At 40.7% G+C, this 20017-nt stretch overlaps 1 protein-coding gene across 2 annotated transcripts in view; it reads right to left on the bottom strand.

Moving 5' to 3' along the window:
* Positions 1 to 20017, bottom strand: part of alcama (activated leukocyte cell adhesion molecule a) — a 137073-nt gene that overhangs the window by 57890 nt on the left and 59166 nt on the right. The gene's annotated exons all lie outside the window — the stretch shown is intronic.

Below are 20017 nucleotides of genomic sequence, written 5' to 3'. Positions count from 1 at the left end.
AACCACATGACACACTACATTTATTTGCAACCAGTCTGTGTTGTTGTAAGTAGGGATGTCCGATAATATCGGACTGACGATATTATCAGCCGATAAATGCTTTAAAACACACATGGGCAAATTAAGGCCCGGGGGCCTCATGCGGCCCGTTAAGCTTTTCAATCTAGCCCGCCGGACATTCCCAAATAATTTTTTTAGATCTTTAAGATGGAAACTGCAGCTGCCATTATGATGTGTAGTGATGTTTTCAAATGGCCGTAAGTTTTGAACTATACAAAGTATTTTAATGGTTGGAATCTGCGCTTTTGCATGATATATTAGTTACTATGCTAATCGAATTAGTTACTTTGGTAATCTAATTAGTTAATATGGTAATCTAATTAGTTACTATAGTAATCTAAATCACAGCAGCTCAGACGAGGCACCAAGCAGTGTGGGTGGGGAGCGTTTCCACAGAGTGTTTCCAGAGCGGCCAGCCTAAAATGTGGGTGTCAGGGACAGACGCGGAGGGAGATTTTTACAACAAAGTTCTAAAGCTTAGTGATGTATCAGATTGTAGGTGGGTTTTTTTACCCTTTGCCTTCATATTTCGCTGTGTTTTTTGCATTTTTGTTGTGTTTCGCTTGATTGTAAAATATGTCGATCGAGAGGGGGTGTGACATTCATATGCTGTCAATATTCCCTGTTTTATCGTTCATAGTTAATATTGTAAATCCCACATTCTTTATTTTCATGTACATTCTGGGTGTCTCATTCAGTAAAAAAAAATTTAAAATTCCATTCCTTTTTCTAAGGCGGTCTGTCATAACGTTTTTAGCATTTAATCAGACATTATTGTGAGGTTTTGTATTAGTGTTCATATAAAAATAGATATACCGGCCCCAAGACACATTTTTTTCTCTAAATTTGGCCCCCCGAGTCAAAATAATTGCCCAGGCCTGCTTTAAAATGTAATATCGGAAATTATCGGTATCGGTTTCAAAAAGGAAAATTTATGATTTTTTAAAACGTCACTGTGTACACGGACATAGGGAGAAGTCCAGAGCGCCAATAAACCTTAAAGGCACTGCCTTTTCGTGCCGGCCCAGTCACATAATATCTATGGCTTTTCACACACACAAGTGAATGCCGTGCATACTTGGTCAACAGCCATACAGGTCACACTGAGGGTAGCCGTATAAACAACTTTAACACTGTTACAAATATGCGCCACACTGTGAACCCACACCAAACAAGAATGACAAACACATTTCGGGAGAACATCCGCACCGTAACACAACATAAACACAACAGAACAAATACCCAGAACCCCTTGCAGCACTAACTCTTCCGGGACGCTACAATATACACCCCCGCTACCCCCACCCCCAACACCGCCCACCTCAACCTCCTCATGCTCTCTCAGGGAGAGCATGTCCCAAATTCCAAGCTGCTGTTTTGAGGCATGTTAAAAAAAAAGCACTTTTTGTCTTCAATAATAAATATGGCAGTGTCATGTTGGCATTTTTTTCCATAACTAGACGATTTATTTTGAAAAACCTTGTTACATTGTTTAATGCAGTAGTTCTTAAACTTGTTGGAGGTTACGAACCCCACCAATTTCATGTGCGCATTCACCGAACCCTTCTTTGGTGAAAAAAAAATAAAAATACATTTTCAAATTCAAGACAAAGTTAGATATTTTTTTTACTGGTGCACAAAATGATCCATGCATGAACATCACCTTGTTCAAAGAACAAAATCAACGGTGCATGAACTCACAACAAATTACACACCTGAAAATCAGTGTGACTTCTGCTGTTGCCGTATCCATAATACGCCGATAGGGAGAAGTTTTTATTTACACAATGAGTCAGGTGTATCTTGACCTCCGTAGCGGAGGTTTCACTGAACCCCTGAGGCCGACTCCCCGAACCCCGAGGGTTCGATCGAACCCAGGTTAAGAACCACTGGTTTAATGCATCCAGCGAGGCATCACAACAAAATTAGGCATAACAATGTGTTAATTCCACGACTATATATCGGTATCGGTTGATATCGGAATCGGTAATTAACAGTTGGACAATATCAGAATATCGGCAAAAAAGCCATTATCGGACATCTCTAGTTATAAGTATTCAGTGTGGCAATTTTTACAATCAACTTATTGACAGCCCATTTAGGAAGAAAACTACTTTGACCTGAAGTTACTATGATCCGTTCTGGTTGCTGCCACCCCTATTAAGTCTCTATTTTAAGGCAAAATCACGTAACTATGTGAACAAAAATCGAAACAAATAATCATACTCTGTTTATTCCAAATACCTCTTTGTAAATGAACAGTATTTATTTCATAAAAGCCACTTAGTTTGTTTCACTCAACTGTTTTTTGTAGGGTACAGAGTACTAGTAATTACAGTACACAGCTCCCCTGGTTAAAAAACCCTTGTCCTGGATTTTATTCACAACATCTCCATGGAGATGACGTGCTTGTAAGGAGGAGGAGGTGCTGAGTACAAGTGTTTCCATGGGGGGGTAGAAGGTTACAGAAGGAGAGGCTACCATGGACTGACTAATAATGAGGTGTTAAGTCTATTCATTTTTATGTCTACCATGTGTACAAATTATTATGTGAGGACTCTTGGCACTAGGAAAGTGTATGCATGGCTAGAACAGGTCATAATGTGAAACAACTAGTCACCACTCAAGTCAAACACAAGAGGACCAAGCAGTCCAAAACACCTTCTGGGAGAGAAGTAATGTCCTTGCAGAGAGAGTTGGTATCATTTTAATAATACAACCTTAACATTTGACAAATAAACAATTACACAAGGCGACTCGGTAAAGGATCTGATTATTATCTTCGACCCAACTCTCTCGTTTGAGTCACACATCAAGAGTGTTAAAAAAACAGCCTTCTTTCATCTCCGTAATATCGCTAAAATTTGTTCAATTTTGTCCAGTAGCGACGCTGAGATCATCATTATTCATGCGTTCGTTACGTCTCGTCTCGATTACTGTAACGTATTATTTTCAGGTCTCCCTATGTCTAGCATTAAAAGAATACAGTTGGTACAAAATGCGGCTGCTAGACTTTTGAAAAGAACAAGAAAGTTTGATCATAATACACCTATACTGTAAATACCTTTATATACATATATACCTATACTGGCTCACCTGCACTGGCTTCCTGTGCACTTAAGATGTGACTTTAAGGTTTTACTACTTACGTATAAAATACTACACGGTCTAGCTCCATCCTATCTTGCTGATTGTATTGTACCATATGTGCCGGCAAGAAATCTGCATTTAAAGAACTCCGGCTTATTAGTGATTCCCAGAGCCCAAAAAAAGTCTGCGGGCTATAGAGTGTTTTCTATTCGGGCTCCAGTACTATGGAATGCCCTCCCGGTAACAGTTAGAGATGCTACCTCAGTAGAAGCATTTAAGTCCCATCTTAAAACTCATTTGTATACTCTAGCCTTTAAATAGACCCCCTTTTTAAACCAGTTGATCTGCCATTTCTTTTCTTTTCTGCTCTTTCCCCCTCTCCCTTGTGGAAGGGGGGGGCACAGGTCCGGTGGCCATGGATGAAGTGCTGGCTGTCCAGAGTCGGGACCCGGGGTGGACCGCTCGCCTTTGCATCGGTTGGGGACATCTCTGCGCTGCTGACCCGTCTCCGCTTGGGATGGTCTTCTGCTGGCCCCACTATGGACTGGACTCTCACTATTATGTTAGATCCACTATGGACTGGACTTTCACAATATTATGCTAGACCCACTCGACGTCCATTGCATCCGGTCTCCCCTGGGGGAGGGTTGGTGTCACCCACATCTGCGATCCTCTCCAAGGTTTCTATTGTCATTCTCATTGACATCCCACTGGGTTGAGTTTTTCCTTGCCCTTATGTGGGATCTGAACCGAGGATGTCGTTGTGGATTGTGCAGCCCTTTAAGACACTTGTGATTTAGGGCTATATAAATAAACATTGATTGATTGATTGATCATGTCTCATAATATTAAGGCAAAAAGTCTTCATTCGTCCATTTCCTGTGTTGTAAACCACCAGACTTTAAAAAAAAATAGAATACTTTGGTTACCGACTTTAATGGACTTTACAAGTCTGAGTTTATTTGGAACATGCATGCATACAACATGATGCATCACAATTTCCAGTTTCTCTTTTCAAGATGTTCGAAAAGGAGTAGGAAGAAGCAGAGCTTATTTAATCTTACCCCTTTTCCTTTACACAGCAGTTGCTAACACTTTTGTTCATTTTACAATACACTCCATATGAAATAACACTAAAAAATAAATAATTATTAGTGAAGTAAATTGTATTTCATATGCTGATATCAATACAATTATAATAGCATGGTTCTTCTTCTTTGTACTGTGTGAACACTTTAAGTTTGAAGAGTTTCTTGAATTGGATCATATTAGTACATTGTTAGATGTATTTGCTTAATCCATACCATAATTTAATCCCACATTCTGATATACTACAGGTGTTCAATGTTGTACGTGCATACAAACGTTTAAAATTATATTTTTGTTTAAGGTTATATTTCTTCTAATGATACACATTTGAATCCTGTTGGAATAAGCATAAATATTTTTTCTATAGTTACCATTGTCTGCAAAGAGGCTGCAGCAGCAACCAGCCTTGAAGCATTTTAATTTAATCTTCTGTACAAATTACAATCTTATTCTCATTAAAGCACCACATACTCGAATTATAATATTTTTTGGTAATAAAAAAAAACATTATTCAGGTGGTTTTATAACTTTAATCTAGTAGCATAAATGTATTGTTTTTTTCGCTGTGGCCTTAAAAAAACCCTCTAATCAAATAATCATTTTATTAATCCCCTATTGATTAATAGTGCAACTTTTATTAGGCTCCACAATAGCTGCATTTAAACAAGGCTTGGTGACATTTACGCACTTGAAAAAAAAACCTGGTCCCATTTAGGCTTGTTGGCATATTTAAAAAAAGAAAAATAATTATTCAAACGTGATGTAGCTTGAGCATAAGGATGCCTATTATCATTGGACGCCCCTACAGGTTTTAAATTGTGTTTCATTTTAAATAATTAAATACAATTAACTTGTTTTTAAGTTGAATTGCTCTTCCAGCTGTTGTGTGTAGCCAAAATGTTTTTTTTATTTTACATCTGCGGGAATATGAAGAGCAGGTGCTGGAGAAATAAGCACAGCCAACTCTGAAAAATATCACGCAGACACAAACAACCTCAATCAACCTGAAAGGAAGCAAAACCAGCCTTGATGTACAAGTTTGAGTGGAATAATGAACCAACAAACTGAAAAGACCACTACACGACAAAAACAACAAGGCATACGACACAGGAGAACTGATCACCGGGGAGCGTGTAAGGAAAAACTGAAAGATAATTGGCTAGAGGAAAGGGGGCATCATCGGTTGTGGTGGGAGGATGGATGACGCCTGAAAAGACACAGGTGTGCAGACAAAAAGGTAGGAAAAACAAACAAAGACAGTAAGGCTGGATGATATGACGGTGAAAGATTATGAGATAAAACGGGAAAACTAGTCCAAGCAGGCAAGATGGCACAGAAGTGAGGGGGGAAAATATGTTTTAAATCCAAGACTATCAACCAACAGTATGCACGAATGCACTGCACGCGGCTGCAGACACCTTTTGAGAAAGTCAAAAGGACATGTTTTGCATATGAATGGTAACTCTGCTGTGAATATCTACACTGTTAAAAAAAAAAACATCTGCACAATTTGCGGTAAAATACCGGCAGCACCGTAAAAAATACAGTCACGACGTGTAGGACATTACGGTATGTTGATGATGAATCCGTTAATTTTACAGTTGATAACTGTTGCTTAAGGTAAATTACTATGAAAAAAAACGGATATATTGTTAACCTGTTTAGGAAAAAAACTACAGAATTTACAGCACCCAAGCAGTCACAGGGAGAACATGCATACTCCACACAGAATGACCTCTATCCCGGGGAATTGAACCCAGGATCTCCTCCCTTTGAGGCAGGAGCAATATCCGCTGCAACACCATCATGCCCTTTCAACAATATTAGAATCTGCAAAATGCCTGTGTTCCCGAGACATGTGAGGATTTTAACTTCAAAGTATTTGTACAACCTTTCACTGGACAACTCGCAACATGGCCTTTCGCAAAATGTTCCTTCAAGTGAGCTTCAAAATGATTCGTAAATGCTCTGGACCTGTTAAATAGCTATTTGCACAATAAACAGCGTGGTTTATTTCAATGCAGTTTGCAATGAAGCATATAGATAAAACTCTTTAATGTCTGAAACGATTCGCTACAAAATTACAAAAAAAATGTTAGCTAAAGTTAACTAGGCTAATGCTTTACCACAAACCCCTAAAATAATTAGACATAATAATAATAATAATACTATACATTTTTGAGAATTTTCATGCTTGTGACATTAAAGTTTGAAAATGCATTGTACAATAAAATCATGTTTTTTCTACGCATTATAACCATAGTCATTTAGATTATGTACTGGTTCTTGGTTTGCAGGAATCCACTGCATTTACTACTGTGATAAATTATTTTTGATGTTATTGTGTTTTGCTATTTAACAATTGCCTGCCGTAGTTTTTACGGCCTTTTGTTTTTTTGTTTTTTTTACATTCAGTATAATAATAACAAATATCTGAAATAATTGATCATGTCCACATCTACCAATGTATTTGTATGAATGCATTTGTTTGTATTGTATTTAGAGAAGTCTAATAACATCGGACTGCCGATATTATTGGCCGATAAATGCTTTAAAATGTAATTTCGGAAATTATCGGTATCTGTTTCAAAAAGTAAAGTTTATGACTTTGTAAAACGCCGCTGTACAGAGTGGTACACGGACGTAGGGAGAAGTACAGAGCAGTTGCGTCTCCCAGTCATACTTGCCAACCCTCCCGATTTTCCCGAGAGACTCCCGAATTTCAGTGCCCCTCCCGAAAATCTCCCGGGGCAACCATTCTCCCGAATTTCTCGCGATTTCCACCCAGACAACAATATTGGAGGCTTGCCTTAAAAGCATTGCCTTTGCGTGCCGGCCCAGTCACATAATATCTACGGCTTTTCACACACACACGTGAATGCAAAACATACTTGGTCAACAGCCATACAGGTCACACTGAGGGTGGCTGTATAAACAACATTAACACTGTTACAAATATGCGCCACACTGTGAACCCACACCAAACAAGAATGAAAAACACATTTCGGGAGAACATCCGCACCGTAACACAACATAAACACAACAGAACAAATACCCAGAACCCCTTGCAGCACTAACTCTTCCGGGACGCTACAATATACACCCCTGCTACCCCCCCCCCCCCAACTCAACCCCGCCCACCTCAACCTCCTCAGGGAGAGCATGTCTCAAATTCCAAGCTGCTGTTTTGAGGTATGTTAAAAAAAATAATGCACTTTGTGACTTTGTGGCATTTTTTTCCTTAACTTAAGTTGATTTATTTTGGAAAACCTTGTTACATTGTTTAATGCATCCAGCGGGGCATCACAACAAAATTAGGCATAATAATGTGTTAATTCCACGATTGTATATATCGGTGGATATCGGAATCGGTAATTAAGATTTGGACAATATCGGAATATCGGATATCGGCAAAAAAGCCATTATCGGACATCTCTAATTGTATTTGTTGTTTATTTGTAGTGTTTGGCTTTTGTATGGCCCTGTTTTAGTTGCTGGAATAAGTTTGTTGTGCTGCTGTCTTTTGTTGCAATGGGCTGCAGACAAGCTTTGCAGTGTGCAAGAGGAGATAAAACTAAATAATTTTTTTTCCGCAACAAAAAAAACTTGAAATAATCAATAAAATCGATTCCTTCACGGGCATTATAATCACCGATAAGTTTATTGCTAACAGCACGGCACATGTACGTAAGTTGAACAACCACACCAACAATTGAGTAAGTTTTGAAGCGCACAGAGACGTAGATTGAGCTAAGTTAGTAAAGTTAATAAAAAACTACATTCTGAGGTTGCCTACAGCTGTAATACAATGTTCCACCGTTTTGGACTCAGCGATTTATTGAATTGAAGCATAAATTGGAGCATTTACTGTAAATGAGGAAAAATGGAGTGCATTACTTGGAAGCACACAGGTGCTGGTGTTTCAGTCTCAGCAATTTACAAGTTAAAGATAAACAATGTCAGCTACGGTTAAGCTACATCAGTTGACTTTTATCTCCAGGCAGCATTTTGTTTTGCTCATTACAACACTTGCATGGGAACAGGAGCTCAGCACATTCAGAGAGACACTCCCGGCGTATTAGGAATAACAACGTTTTGATTGTTGAATTATTTCATCAAGGAAATGTACCGTATTTTTCGGACCATAGGGCGCACCGGATTAAACGGCGCACTGCCGATGAGCGGGTCTATACAGGTCTTTTTTCAGACAAAAGGCGCACAGGATTATAAGGCCAGTGTTTCCCACACATTCATTTATTTGTGGCGGCCCGCCACGAAAGAATTAAGGCCGCCACAAATAGATTTTTTTTTTTTTGTCCTGTTCAGCTTCTCAGGCAAATCATATAGTTGATGTAGATCCCCGTATTGGCTGTTCAGATTTACTTTACAAAAGAAAAGTGTAGGATCAAGATTTTTGGAGCGCTTTGTTCAGTGGATCAGATGTTTGATGAAGCTTTGTGTCTATCTACCACCACTACGGTTTTCTGTTTATTTGTTACTGCCTGTGGCAGGACACCTCTGCCTCTGTTTCACTTTATGTTGCTGGTAAATAATATGGTTGTAGTAGTAGGCTAAAGTTAAATTATTTAGTATGCACTAATTAAAGGGGCAGAGCTTTAAGAGATATTTTAGCTTTTATATTTGTATAAGATGTATTTTTTGTAAGAACCACAATTAATAAATATATTTCAGTGAATAACTTATTGTTCAAATCTGTCTATAAATATGTACATAAAGTGTTGTAATTATATTGTAAAATGGATGGATGGACAGAAGTTTCAAACAAAACTGTTATTAATTAGTAAGTATACATTTTTTGTACCTTTTTAGAGAAAATCATATCATTGTAGTAAATTATACAAATTACTCGATGATGTCATGGTGACCACGCCCCCACCGCCACAGGTATCTTGGCAGTTTATGGGAAACACTGAAGGCGCATAAAAGGGGTCATAATTAGATTTTTTTCAAAATGTAAAACACTATCTTCTGGTCTACATAACATGTAATGGTGGTTCTTTGGTCAAAATGTTGCATAGATTATGTTTTACAGACCATTTTCCAGTAGCTTTCTGAGCGTCTCTTCAGGATGCACCGTTTTGTGGGCGGTCTTTCTTACATGGCTCATCTTTGACAGCGTCTTCTCCCCGTCATCTTTGTTGTAGCGGTGTAGCGTGCAAGGACGGGAGTGGAACAAGTGTCAAAAGATGGAGCTAACTGTTTTAGTGACATTCAGACTTTACTTCAATCAATAACAGAGCAGCATCTCCTCAACCGTGGCTCACTAGTGCAACAACAACGCCGGGAATGTGTCCCGTGAAAAACCATCCGACCGGAACGCTCTAATAACTAAAGTTCCGTGGGTGAATTATGTAAAACCACTACAGTTTTTAGCGCTTTGACATAGGGCTGGGCGATTTGGCCTTTTATTAATATCTCAATATTTTTAGGTCATGTCACAATACACAATATATATCTGGATATTTTGCCTTAGCCTTGAATGAACACTTGATGCATATAATCACAGCAGTATGATGATTCTATGTGTCTACATTAAAACATTCTTCTTCATACTGCATTAATATATGCTCATTTTAAACTTTCATGCAGAGAGGGAAATCACAACTAAGTCAATTTACCAAAAGTGTATTTATTAAACAGTTATTAAGCAGTGGCACAAACATTAATGTTATTTCAAAACAGAAAGTGCAAGATTGTCAGAGACATTTTAAAACAAGCTATTAGTGCACTTTTGTGCATGATGTCACTAAGACGACATATCAAAACAACACTAAATTAAAGTGTAATTTTTGTACAGAATGCCACTACAATAGTTTAAAACAAATAAAGTGCACTTTTGTGCATGATGTCACACAAGATATTTCAATAACTGTCAAATAAAAATGAGCTGCAATCAAATAGTGTATGTCCTTCGCTATGTGGTAGGTTCCTGTGGACGTTATCTCCTTCTGTTGTTGACTTTTTTTTCATACGGTGTTGATCTGAAAATAGTTGCTTCGGCATTTTGTTGGCGTGGCACCGGCCGGAAATGTTGACATGCAGACTTTCAAGCACTCTTCATTCTCTAGCGGGTGACTTTTCAAATGATGCTACATTAGCATTGCTGCTACTTTTTGTAGCAACGCTTTTGCCATATTAATGTTGAATATATTCCCGCTTGAAGCCAAACCACCGCCAGACGATGGATCCTGTGCTGTTTTTCTTGGGAATTAATTATTCCTCCATTTGTTACCAGATTCGCACCTTCTCTCTCTCGTATTACCACCCGCACCTCATATATCGCCCAGCCCTACTTTGATAGCTAGTCTACTGACAGATATAAGTAAGAAATTTACGCTACTTTATATTAGAAATGGCAACAGCGGAAGATGGATACCAAATAAGAAGGTAGGGAAAAAGAAGAAGCTTATCGACTACGCTGTCGGCACGGACTACAATGGCGGCCGCGCACAAATTTTCAGTACTTATGCAGATCCCAAATACACATCAGCAGGTACCAGAAGGTAAGTAAAGATGGTTTTGCATAATATTGCGAAACAAAACGTCAGATAATGTCTGCTAATAGGTGCCATTTTGCGGTCCTTATGCACGTGCCATAATAATACTTGTATGTTTAATGCGCTGACAATCCATCAAGCTGTGCGGCTTCATAGCTTACCGAAGTCGTACTAAAAACATTTTGACAGATTTTTGAGCGCCGTGTGTAATGTTCTATATTTTCAATGGAACATTTAAAGTTTTAGTGTTGTTTACTGGCGTATCTCTTAAGTGTGACTGCCATCTACTGGTCATACTTATCATTACACCATGTACCAAATATAATAGCTTCGAGGTTGGTAAGCACAACCAGAATTATGCCGTACATTAAGCGCACCGGGTTATAAGGCGCACTTATTTTAAGTGCTCCTTCTAGCCGGAAACATTCAGTTTCCAGCCTATCAGCATACTTGCCAACCCTCCTCATTTTCCCGGGAGACTCCCGAATTTCAGTGCCCCTCCCGAAAATCTCCCGGGGCAACCATTCTCCCGAATTTCTCCCGATTTCTACCCGGACAACAATATTGGGTGCGTAAGGCACTGCATTTAGCGTCCTCTCTCACCTGAAACCTTCACCCCTTAACAGCCGAATGCTGTCCATCCGCTTTTCCTCCATATAAACAGCGTGCCGGCCCAGTCACATAATAATGTAGCGTTGGACAGGTTTAACAATGGTCTTTACTCGAAGATGTCAAGAAATGCTGACACGATTTAACTGGTTTAATGATAACGTTAATTTCAAGCACACACACAAGTGAATGCAAGCCATACTTGGTCAACAGTCATACATGTCACACTGACGGTCGCCGTATAAACAACTTTAACACTGTTACTAATATGCGCCACACTGTCAACCCACACCAAGCAAGAATGACAAACACATTTCGGGAGAACATCCGCACCGTCACACAACATAAACACAACAGAACAAATACCCAGATCCCCTTGCAGCACTAACTCTTCCGGGACGCTACAATAACATCTACGGCTTTTGGAGCTCAGTGCACAACTGCACACACAACAAGAAGGAGACGAAGCAGAAGAACGAAGAAGAGACATGGCGACGACGAGTAAGAAGAAGAAATACGCTTGCAAGTTCCAAAATGATTGGAAAAAATAATTTCATTAAAAAAAACCTTAAAACTCATTTGTATACTCTAGCCTTTAAATAGACCCCCTTTTTAGACCAGTTGATCTGCCGTTTCTTGTCTTTTCTCCTCTGCCCCCCTGTCCCTTGTGGAGGGGGGCATAGATCCGGTGGCCATGGATGAAGTGCTGGCTATCCAGAGTCGGGACCCGGGGTGGACCGCTCGCCTGTGCATCGGTTGGGGACATCTCTGCGCTGCTGACCTGTCTCCGCCTGGGCCCCACTATGGACTGGACTCTCACTATTATGTTAGATCTACTATGGACTGGACTTTCACAATATTATGTCAGACCCACTCGACGTCCATTGCATCCGGTCTCCCCTAGGGGGGGGGGTCACCCACATATGCGGCCTTCTCCAAGGTTTCTCATAGTCATTCACATCAACGTCCCACTGGGTTGTGAGTTTTTCCTTGCCCTTATGCGGGCTCTGTACCGAGGATGTCGTTGTGGCTTGTGCAGCCCTTTGAGACACTTGTGATTTAGGGCTATATAAATAAACATTGATTGATTGATTGATTGATAAACCCCCCCCCCCCCCCCCCCCCCGAATTCGGAGGTATCAAGGTTGGCATCCCACAAAAACAGATTTCTAGCATTTTGCATTTCAAATGTGCTTTTCTTTAGGAATATAAAAATAAAATATGTTCATAGAACTTTGAGAGAGTGAATTAAAGAAACCGGTCCCTATCTGCACAGATTACACTGTTACACAATGACAGCTAATCGCACATTGGAGACGACAAAGCTGCTGCCGCTGCTGACTGCGATAAGGTAATCCCCTTGCAACAAAAGTAGGTGATCAGTTTGACTGCACTTGCAAACACACATTCAGACCTCAGCAGCTGTCTAGAAGGCAATGACTAGTTTAAATCAAGCCACATTCCTCTGTGTGTCATCAAGCATAATTTACATTAGCCCTTTGAACTCGGGTGGGAATTCTCGGCGCTTGTGAGAATGTTCAGGGTGGACACGGGGAGGCTGCGAGGGTAAATCAAGCCGTCGACAGGTGAGCGATAGCGACAAGAGGCGGCACCACAGGAGATGCTTTGATGTGCCTGATTAAGGTCCCACTGTAACTGGCAGCAGACAGGGAGGAAGGCAGCATGGATATAGGCTCACCGGGGAAATCATCCATCTCACCATGCAAACGCACCGCTCGCCACGTCCCCTGCTTGGCCAACTTAAGCCGCGCCGCCGCTCCTCTCGCCAGACACTTGTGTGAGTGCTCATCTTTCCGCACTCCCAAACTTATTAAATATTGATAATGCATCGAATGGATGTCTCATGGCGCATGTCTACAAAGATGGGATGGCAAATAGCCTAATTTCAGCGAGGGATCAGCAGTGAAGGGAGCAGACAGGACCACTTCAATCGGATCAATACCACTTGGGAAAAGGCTTGTCGCCTCTAATGAACGCTGCTCTTCAAAGGAGTCATTAGTGATAGCCTGTTTTTTTTTTTTAATAACTACAATACGACCAGCTTAATCTAATAAAAACCAATACAAGATCTTAAAAATGATGCCTTTACGGTAACAGTTCAATTTTCAAGGAGGTAATAATTTGATCATTGATATTATTTGGGTGGCTCTGTATGTGTGTAATTGACAAAAGCAAATAACTGCCAGGGTCTCTAATTAGCTTTAAAAAATGTCATTAACAGCTGTGGCTGTAGGCAACTTCCTAATGTAGTACTTACTGACTGCACAGCTGCAAGTACAACTAGAAAATCCCGCGGATATTTTGATGGGCCTGCTATCTATCCCCTGGACCTCTGGCCGGGGGTCGCCGGAAACCGCCGTGCTTTGAAGATGGTGCCGAGTGTCGGAATCCGTGAGTTTTAGGTGTAACTGTACAAAAAGTGAAGTGAAGTGAATAATATTTATATAGCGCTTTTCTCTAGTGACTCAAAGCGCTTTACATTGTGAAACCCAATATCTAAGTTACATTTTTAAACCAGTGTGGGTGGCATTGGGAGCAGGTGAGTAAAGTGTCTTGCCCAAGGACACAACGGCGGTGACTAGGTTTGCAGAAGCGGGGATCGAACTTGGAACCCTCAAGTTGCTGGCACGGCCACTCTACCAACCGAGCGATACCAACCGAGCTACAGAGCTAGCCTAAAATGTTAGCATGCTTACATTAACATGCTAACATTTAGCATGTGTGCTAACGACGGCATGCTAACAGTTAGCATGTCTCACATTCTAAGTTACACGACTGTAAGGTGTATGGCTGCGGAAATAGAGGAAAAAAAGTCAAATTAGATGAACAAGTTAGCATGCTTAAGTTAGCTTGCTAGCATTATAACAGTTGACAGCTGTCACATACCAAGTTATATGACTCTAGGTTAAACGGTTGCAAAATTAGCGCAAACAGCTAGTTAGCATGTGTCACATACCAAGTTATATGACTGTAAGGCTGTGTAATTAGAGAAAAAAGGCAAAGTTAGCTAAAAAGTTAGCACTTTAATGTTAGCATGCTAAATTTAGCACGCTAACAGTTAACAGCTGTCACATACCAAGTTATATGACTCTAGGTTAAACGGTTGCAAAATTAGCTCAAACAGCTAGTTAGCATGTGTCACATACCAAGTTATATGACTGTAAGGTGTATGGCTGTGTAATTAGAGAAAAAAAACACAAAGTTAGCTAAAAAGTTAGAACTTTAATGTTAACATGCTAAAGTTAGCATGCTAACAGTTAACATGTGTCACATTCCAATGGACATATGTCCGCATGGGTTACCCTATGGCCTAGTGGTTAGAGTGCAAAGTCATACCAAACTATAAAAATGGGACCCGTTACCTCCCTGCTTGGCACTCAGCATCAAGGGTAGGAATTGGGGGTTAAATCACAAAAAAATTATTCCCGGGCGCGCCACCGCTGCTGCTCACTGCTCCCCTCACCTCCCAGAGGGTGAGGGTGATGGGTCAAATGCAGAGGATAATCTCACCACACTTAGTGTGTGTGTGTGTGTGTGACAATCATTGGTATGTTAACTTTTACTTTAACATTCCAAGTTATGTGACTCTAAGGTGAATGGTTGCGGAATTAGACAAAAAAAGTGTAAGATTAGCTGGAAACGTTGCCATGCTAATGTTAGCATACTAGCATGATAACCTTAAGAAGCTAGCACATTACTTGGTAAGAAGAAATGCCAAAATGCAGTATTTGTTGATGTAGACATAGAAAGTAGCAAAAAAGCTAGCATAAAACATTAGCATGCTAATATGAGAGACACTAGCAAAAAAAAGCTAGCATGCTAACGTTCTCACTAACAGTTAACGTGCTAACGCACACTAATAGAAAAAACATGATTTTTGCACTGGGGGGACCCTGTTGTCTATGTCAGTGTTTTTCAACCACATACAGTCTGGTGTGCCGTGGGAGATAATCTAATTTCACCTATTTGGGTTAAAAATATTTTTTGCAAACCAGTAATTATAATCCGCAAATAATGTGCCGTTGTTGAGTGTCTGTACTGTCTGGAGATCTGCAGACTTACCACATTATACTCTTCCATATCAGTAGGTGGCAGCAGGTAGCTAATTGCTTTGTAGATGTCGGAAACAGCGGGAGGCAGCGTGCAGGTAAAAAGGTATCTAATGCTTAAACCAAAAATAAACAAAAGGTGAGTGCCCCTAAGAAAAGGCGTTGAAACTTAGGGGAGGCTATGCAGAACGAAACTAAAACTGAACTGGCTACAAAGTAAACAAAAACAGAATGCTGGACGACAGCAAAGACTTACTGGGGAGCAAAGACGGCGTCCACAAAGTACATCCGAACATGACATGACAATCGACAATGTCCCCACAAAGAAGGATAAAAACAACGAAAATATTCTTGATTGCTATATAGCGGTGGGGAATAGCGGTCAATGAAGACATGAAACTGCTACAGGAAAATACAAAATAAAGAGAAAAAGCCACCAAAACAGGAGCGCATGACAAGAACTAAAACACTACACACAGGAAAACAGCAAAAAACTCCAAATAAGTCATGGCGTGATGTGACAGGTGGTGACAGTACACCTACCTTGAGACAAGAGCTATATTGATGCATGCTTAGTGATGGTTTAAAGTTATATCCAACAATTGCGAGAACAACTTTTTATTGTCAATATCGACTGCGGAGTTACATTTTTTAATGATTTCTGCTGGTGGTGTGCCTCCGCATTTTTTTCAATTAAAAAAATGTGCCTTGGCTCAAAAAAGGTTGAAAAACACTGGTCTATGTTGTGTCCTGAGTTTGATCAGTTGTGGAGTTTGCATGTTCTCCCCGGCTCCTCCCACCTCCAAAGACACGCACCTGGGGATAGGTTGATTGGCAACACTAAATTGGCCCTAGTGTGTGAATGTGAGTATGAATGTTGTCTATCTGTGTTGGCCCTGCGATGAGGTGGCGACTTGTCCAGGGTCCTTCTGCCCGAATGCAGCTGAGTTTCCAGCATCCCCCCACGACCCCGAAAGGGACAAGCGGTAGAAAACGGATGGATGGATGGATAGTTGATTCGATTCTGATTCGACTATCAATCTTGCAGTCGAATCATCGGACATTGAACCCTCTTTGTAGGTGGGATGCTAATTGAGTATTGTGGAGAATGCATATATTTTTAAGGGTTCTTTCTTTATGCATAGTCATGTTTAAAGCAGCTACCGTATTTTCCACACCATAAGCCGCCCCGTGTTATAAGCCGCACCTTCAATGAATGGCATATTTCAAAACTTTGTTTACCTATAAGCCGCCCCGTGTTATAAGCCGCACCTATGCTGCGCTAAAGGGAATGTCAAAAAAACAGTCAGATAGGTCAGTCAAACTTTAATAATATATTACAAACCAGCGTTCTAACAACTCTGTTCACTCCCAAAATGTAATGTGCAAATGTGCAATCACAAAAATAGTAACACTCAAAATAGTGCAGAGCAATAGCAACATCAATAACTCAACGTTGCTCGAACGTTAATGTCACACAACACACAAAATAAACATTTAAAGCTCACTTTCTGAAGTTATTCCTCATCCACAAATCCCTCAAATTCTTATTCTTCGGTGTGCTTCACTTGTTTTTTGACACCATCTGTGATGTGGGCGCGCATGCAGTCGTACATCAACAGGGACGGAGCTGCGTGAAAAAAGCCACCCGGTCTCTTCGCGTAAATTTCTCTAAACCACTCGCTCATTTTTCTTCATCCATGCATCCCTTCGAGTTAGCTTTTATGATGACGCCGGCTGGAAAGTTCTCTTTTGGCAAGGTCTTCCTTTTGAATATCACCATGGGTGGAAGTTTCTGGCCATTAGCCTGGCAAGCTAGAACCACAGTGAAGGACGACTTCTCATTCCCTGTGGTGCGAATATTCACCGTACGTGTTCCCGTTGTATCCACAGTGCGGTTCACAGGAATATCAAAAGTCAGTGGAACCTTGTACGCGTGTCTCTTAGTAGGAGCCATTTTGTGGTCTTTACAGAAACACACAAATGAAATGAAATGTAATATCCGCGCGCTTCTTCTTCTACGGGGGCGGGTGCTCACCTTGGCGGTTGCTTACAGTAGAAGAAGAAGCGCTTGCTCTTCTATGGGGGCGGTTGCTTATCGTAGAAGAAGAAGCGCTTCCTCTTCTACGGGGAAAAAAGATGGCGGCTGTTTACCGTAGTTGCGAGACCTAAACTTTATGTAAATGAATATTAATATTAATCCATATATAAGGCGCGGGTTATAAGCCGCACTGTCAGCTTTTGAGAAAATTTGTGGTTTTTAGTTGCGGCTTATAGTGCGGAAAATACGGTAATAATTTCCCATGTGTACTCTTTATGCTTGTATCTTATGTCCGCAAGTAAACTCTGTGCTTTACCTTGCAGGGTTGGAATGTGGGAGTATAGCATCAGTATCATTATTAGAACAATGAGGCTGTATTCCTTTCTGGGCAGGGTGGGGGCTGTTTTCGTATTCAATAAGTTGTCTCTTTCTGTTTGACTTTCAGACCACTTCTGGATGCTGGTATTAGCGCATTTGTAAGGACTGGTCTCCTAAAGCTTTAGTAAAACTTGATAATATTCCTATTCTGTCTTGATGGTCCTTCTTACTCTGCATATATGTCATCTGAAAGAACTTGGGATTGACCAGTGACTTTATTTCCCTGAGAGGAAGACTGGTCAGACGCAACAGTATCCAAGGCCCATTGCTTACAGCAGTAAAATGTATTAGTAAGGTCGGCCGCCGGACCGGATCCCCTCATCGGAAATGGAGCCCACTGTGCCGCCGCTCACCTCGTCTGGACTGAAAGTTTTTCCGACTAGCCAGAAATTGGACAGTAACTTGGATCAGTTCGCTCATGCAGGGGCCCTCCCTCACCATTCCCCTCTGGCAACGGTGACGATCCTTCCGAAGGAGATTTTTTTTGTTGTTGCGGCGCATGTGTTGGATCTTATTAGATTGTGCAGCAGAGTTGAGATCAGTAATTTCACAAGTTGTCATCTTCTACTGTCACGCAAGTCAAGAGTTGTTGTCACGTAGGAGGATGTGGCATGATTCAGGAAAATGGCACCATCAGGGCTCCCCCCCAAGCATCCCCGTGGCTGCTATTTAATGAGCTCTCTCCGTTAGTGCACGGCCTTAGCTCTATGTGTATAATCTCAGTTAGTATAGAACGTTTTGAAGATATTTACACAAACTAAAACTGGCTATGAGAAGGGCTGCAATCATGTCTCTGAATAGAAACTATTTCACACAGTCTCATTGTCAGGCTAAAATAAAACATTTTTGTGCTTTATACATTTTCCTTTTTCACGCCCTCCTTCACCGCTTGTCAATGCCTTTTTGGCGTCAAACTAACTGCAGACAATCACAATTTTTTTCCTGCCAGAAAATAAAACACTAATTTCCTAAGCGAGCAGCTCGCAAGCGTTTTAAAGCTACAACGAGTTAACGGAATTTGTTTTTATTCTGCATGCAATGAAGTTAAGGGGGAGATTATAGTCATCCAAATAATTACCAAAACGGTCAACTTTACTTTAAAGCAGCCGCAGGATCAGAAGTCGGGCCAGGTCAGCTTTTATGGGTTGCAAAATGTTACACACAGTAAAAGCTGAAAGGTAGCTTTATTGATTGCACAGCAAATAAACACACTTTGATTCATGTTTAATATCGTAAATTGACGTCTGTTGTGTTTTAATCATTACATGTATCTGTATATGTCAATGTTATGGCAGTTTACAGGGTTTTCCCTAGATTTGCCAAGATACCTGTGGAGTTAGGGCGTGGTCACAATGCCGTCATCGTATCATTTGCTGTGATGGTAAGATTTTCTTTAAAAAGGCTAAAAAAAAAATAATGCAGATACATTTAAAAACAAATCTGTGTTATTATTATCTGTATTAACATATATTTTTGTTATATTTTCAATGTACAACAAACTTTGATGTACATTTTTCAAGTGTCTAGAGACTTTTAAGGTACTTTTTCTTTATTAAAAACAACTAGCAACAAATCTAGCATCTTTTGCTGGTGTTATCGAATGTACTTGTGTTTAGAGACTACTCCTGTCCCTCGATGTCCCTGGGCTTTCTTTCCTTAAAAGCAGTCTCTGTCCTCTTAATATTTGCACATTTTGTAAATTGCTGTCCATGGATGGATGGATGCTGTCCATGGGTATATCTGGGTGTGGAGGGAAGTGCGTCAGCGTGCCTGCAGGAGCAAAGGTCACCGCCTCTGGCAATGGTGTCGAGGGTGGAGCACCATCAGCTAGGGGCGGGGCATCTGCGGGACGGCGAGACACAGCTGGCAGGTGATTAGATTTCACAGGTGGTACGTGTTAATCTAATCATCTGTTGTCTTTAACAGTGAGCGGCCAGCGGAGGAAGAAAAGACTGGAGAAAAGCTACATGAAAAATTGTGCTTGATATTCATGGAAAAAATAAAACTGCTAAAACGGCACGCCTGGCTCCTGTGACGTGATATCCGTGGAACGGGTAGGGATCGACTTCCACACCGGGATATATTAAAGCACGTCCACATCTGATCGCAGTCATGTTTACGTCATAACAACATCCGGTTTTCAAGGCTCAAAGTAAAATTTT

The sequence above is a fragment of the Entelurus aequoreus genome, linkage group LG10 (assembly GCF_033978785.1).
Source record: "Entelurus aequoreus isolate RoL-2023_Sb linkage group LG10, RoL_Eaeq_v1.1, whole genome shotgun sequence".
In the NCBI taxonomy this organism is placed as follows: Eukaryota; Metazoa; Chordata; class Actinopteri; order Syngnathiformes; family Syngnathidae; genus Entelurus; species Entelurus aequoreus.
This window is presented reverse-complemented; position numbering and strand designations above follow the sequence as displayed.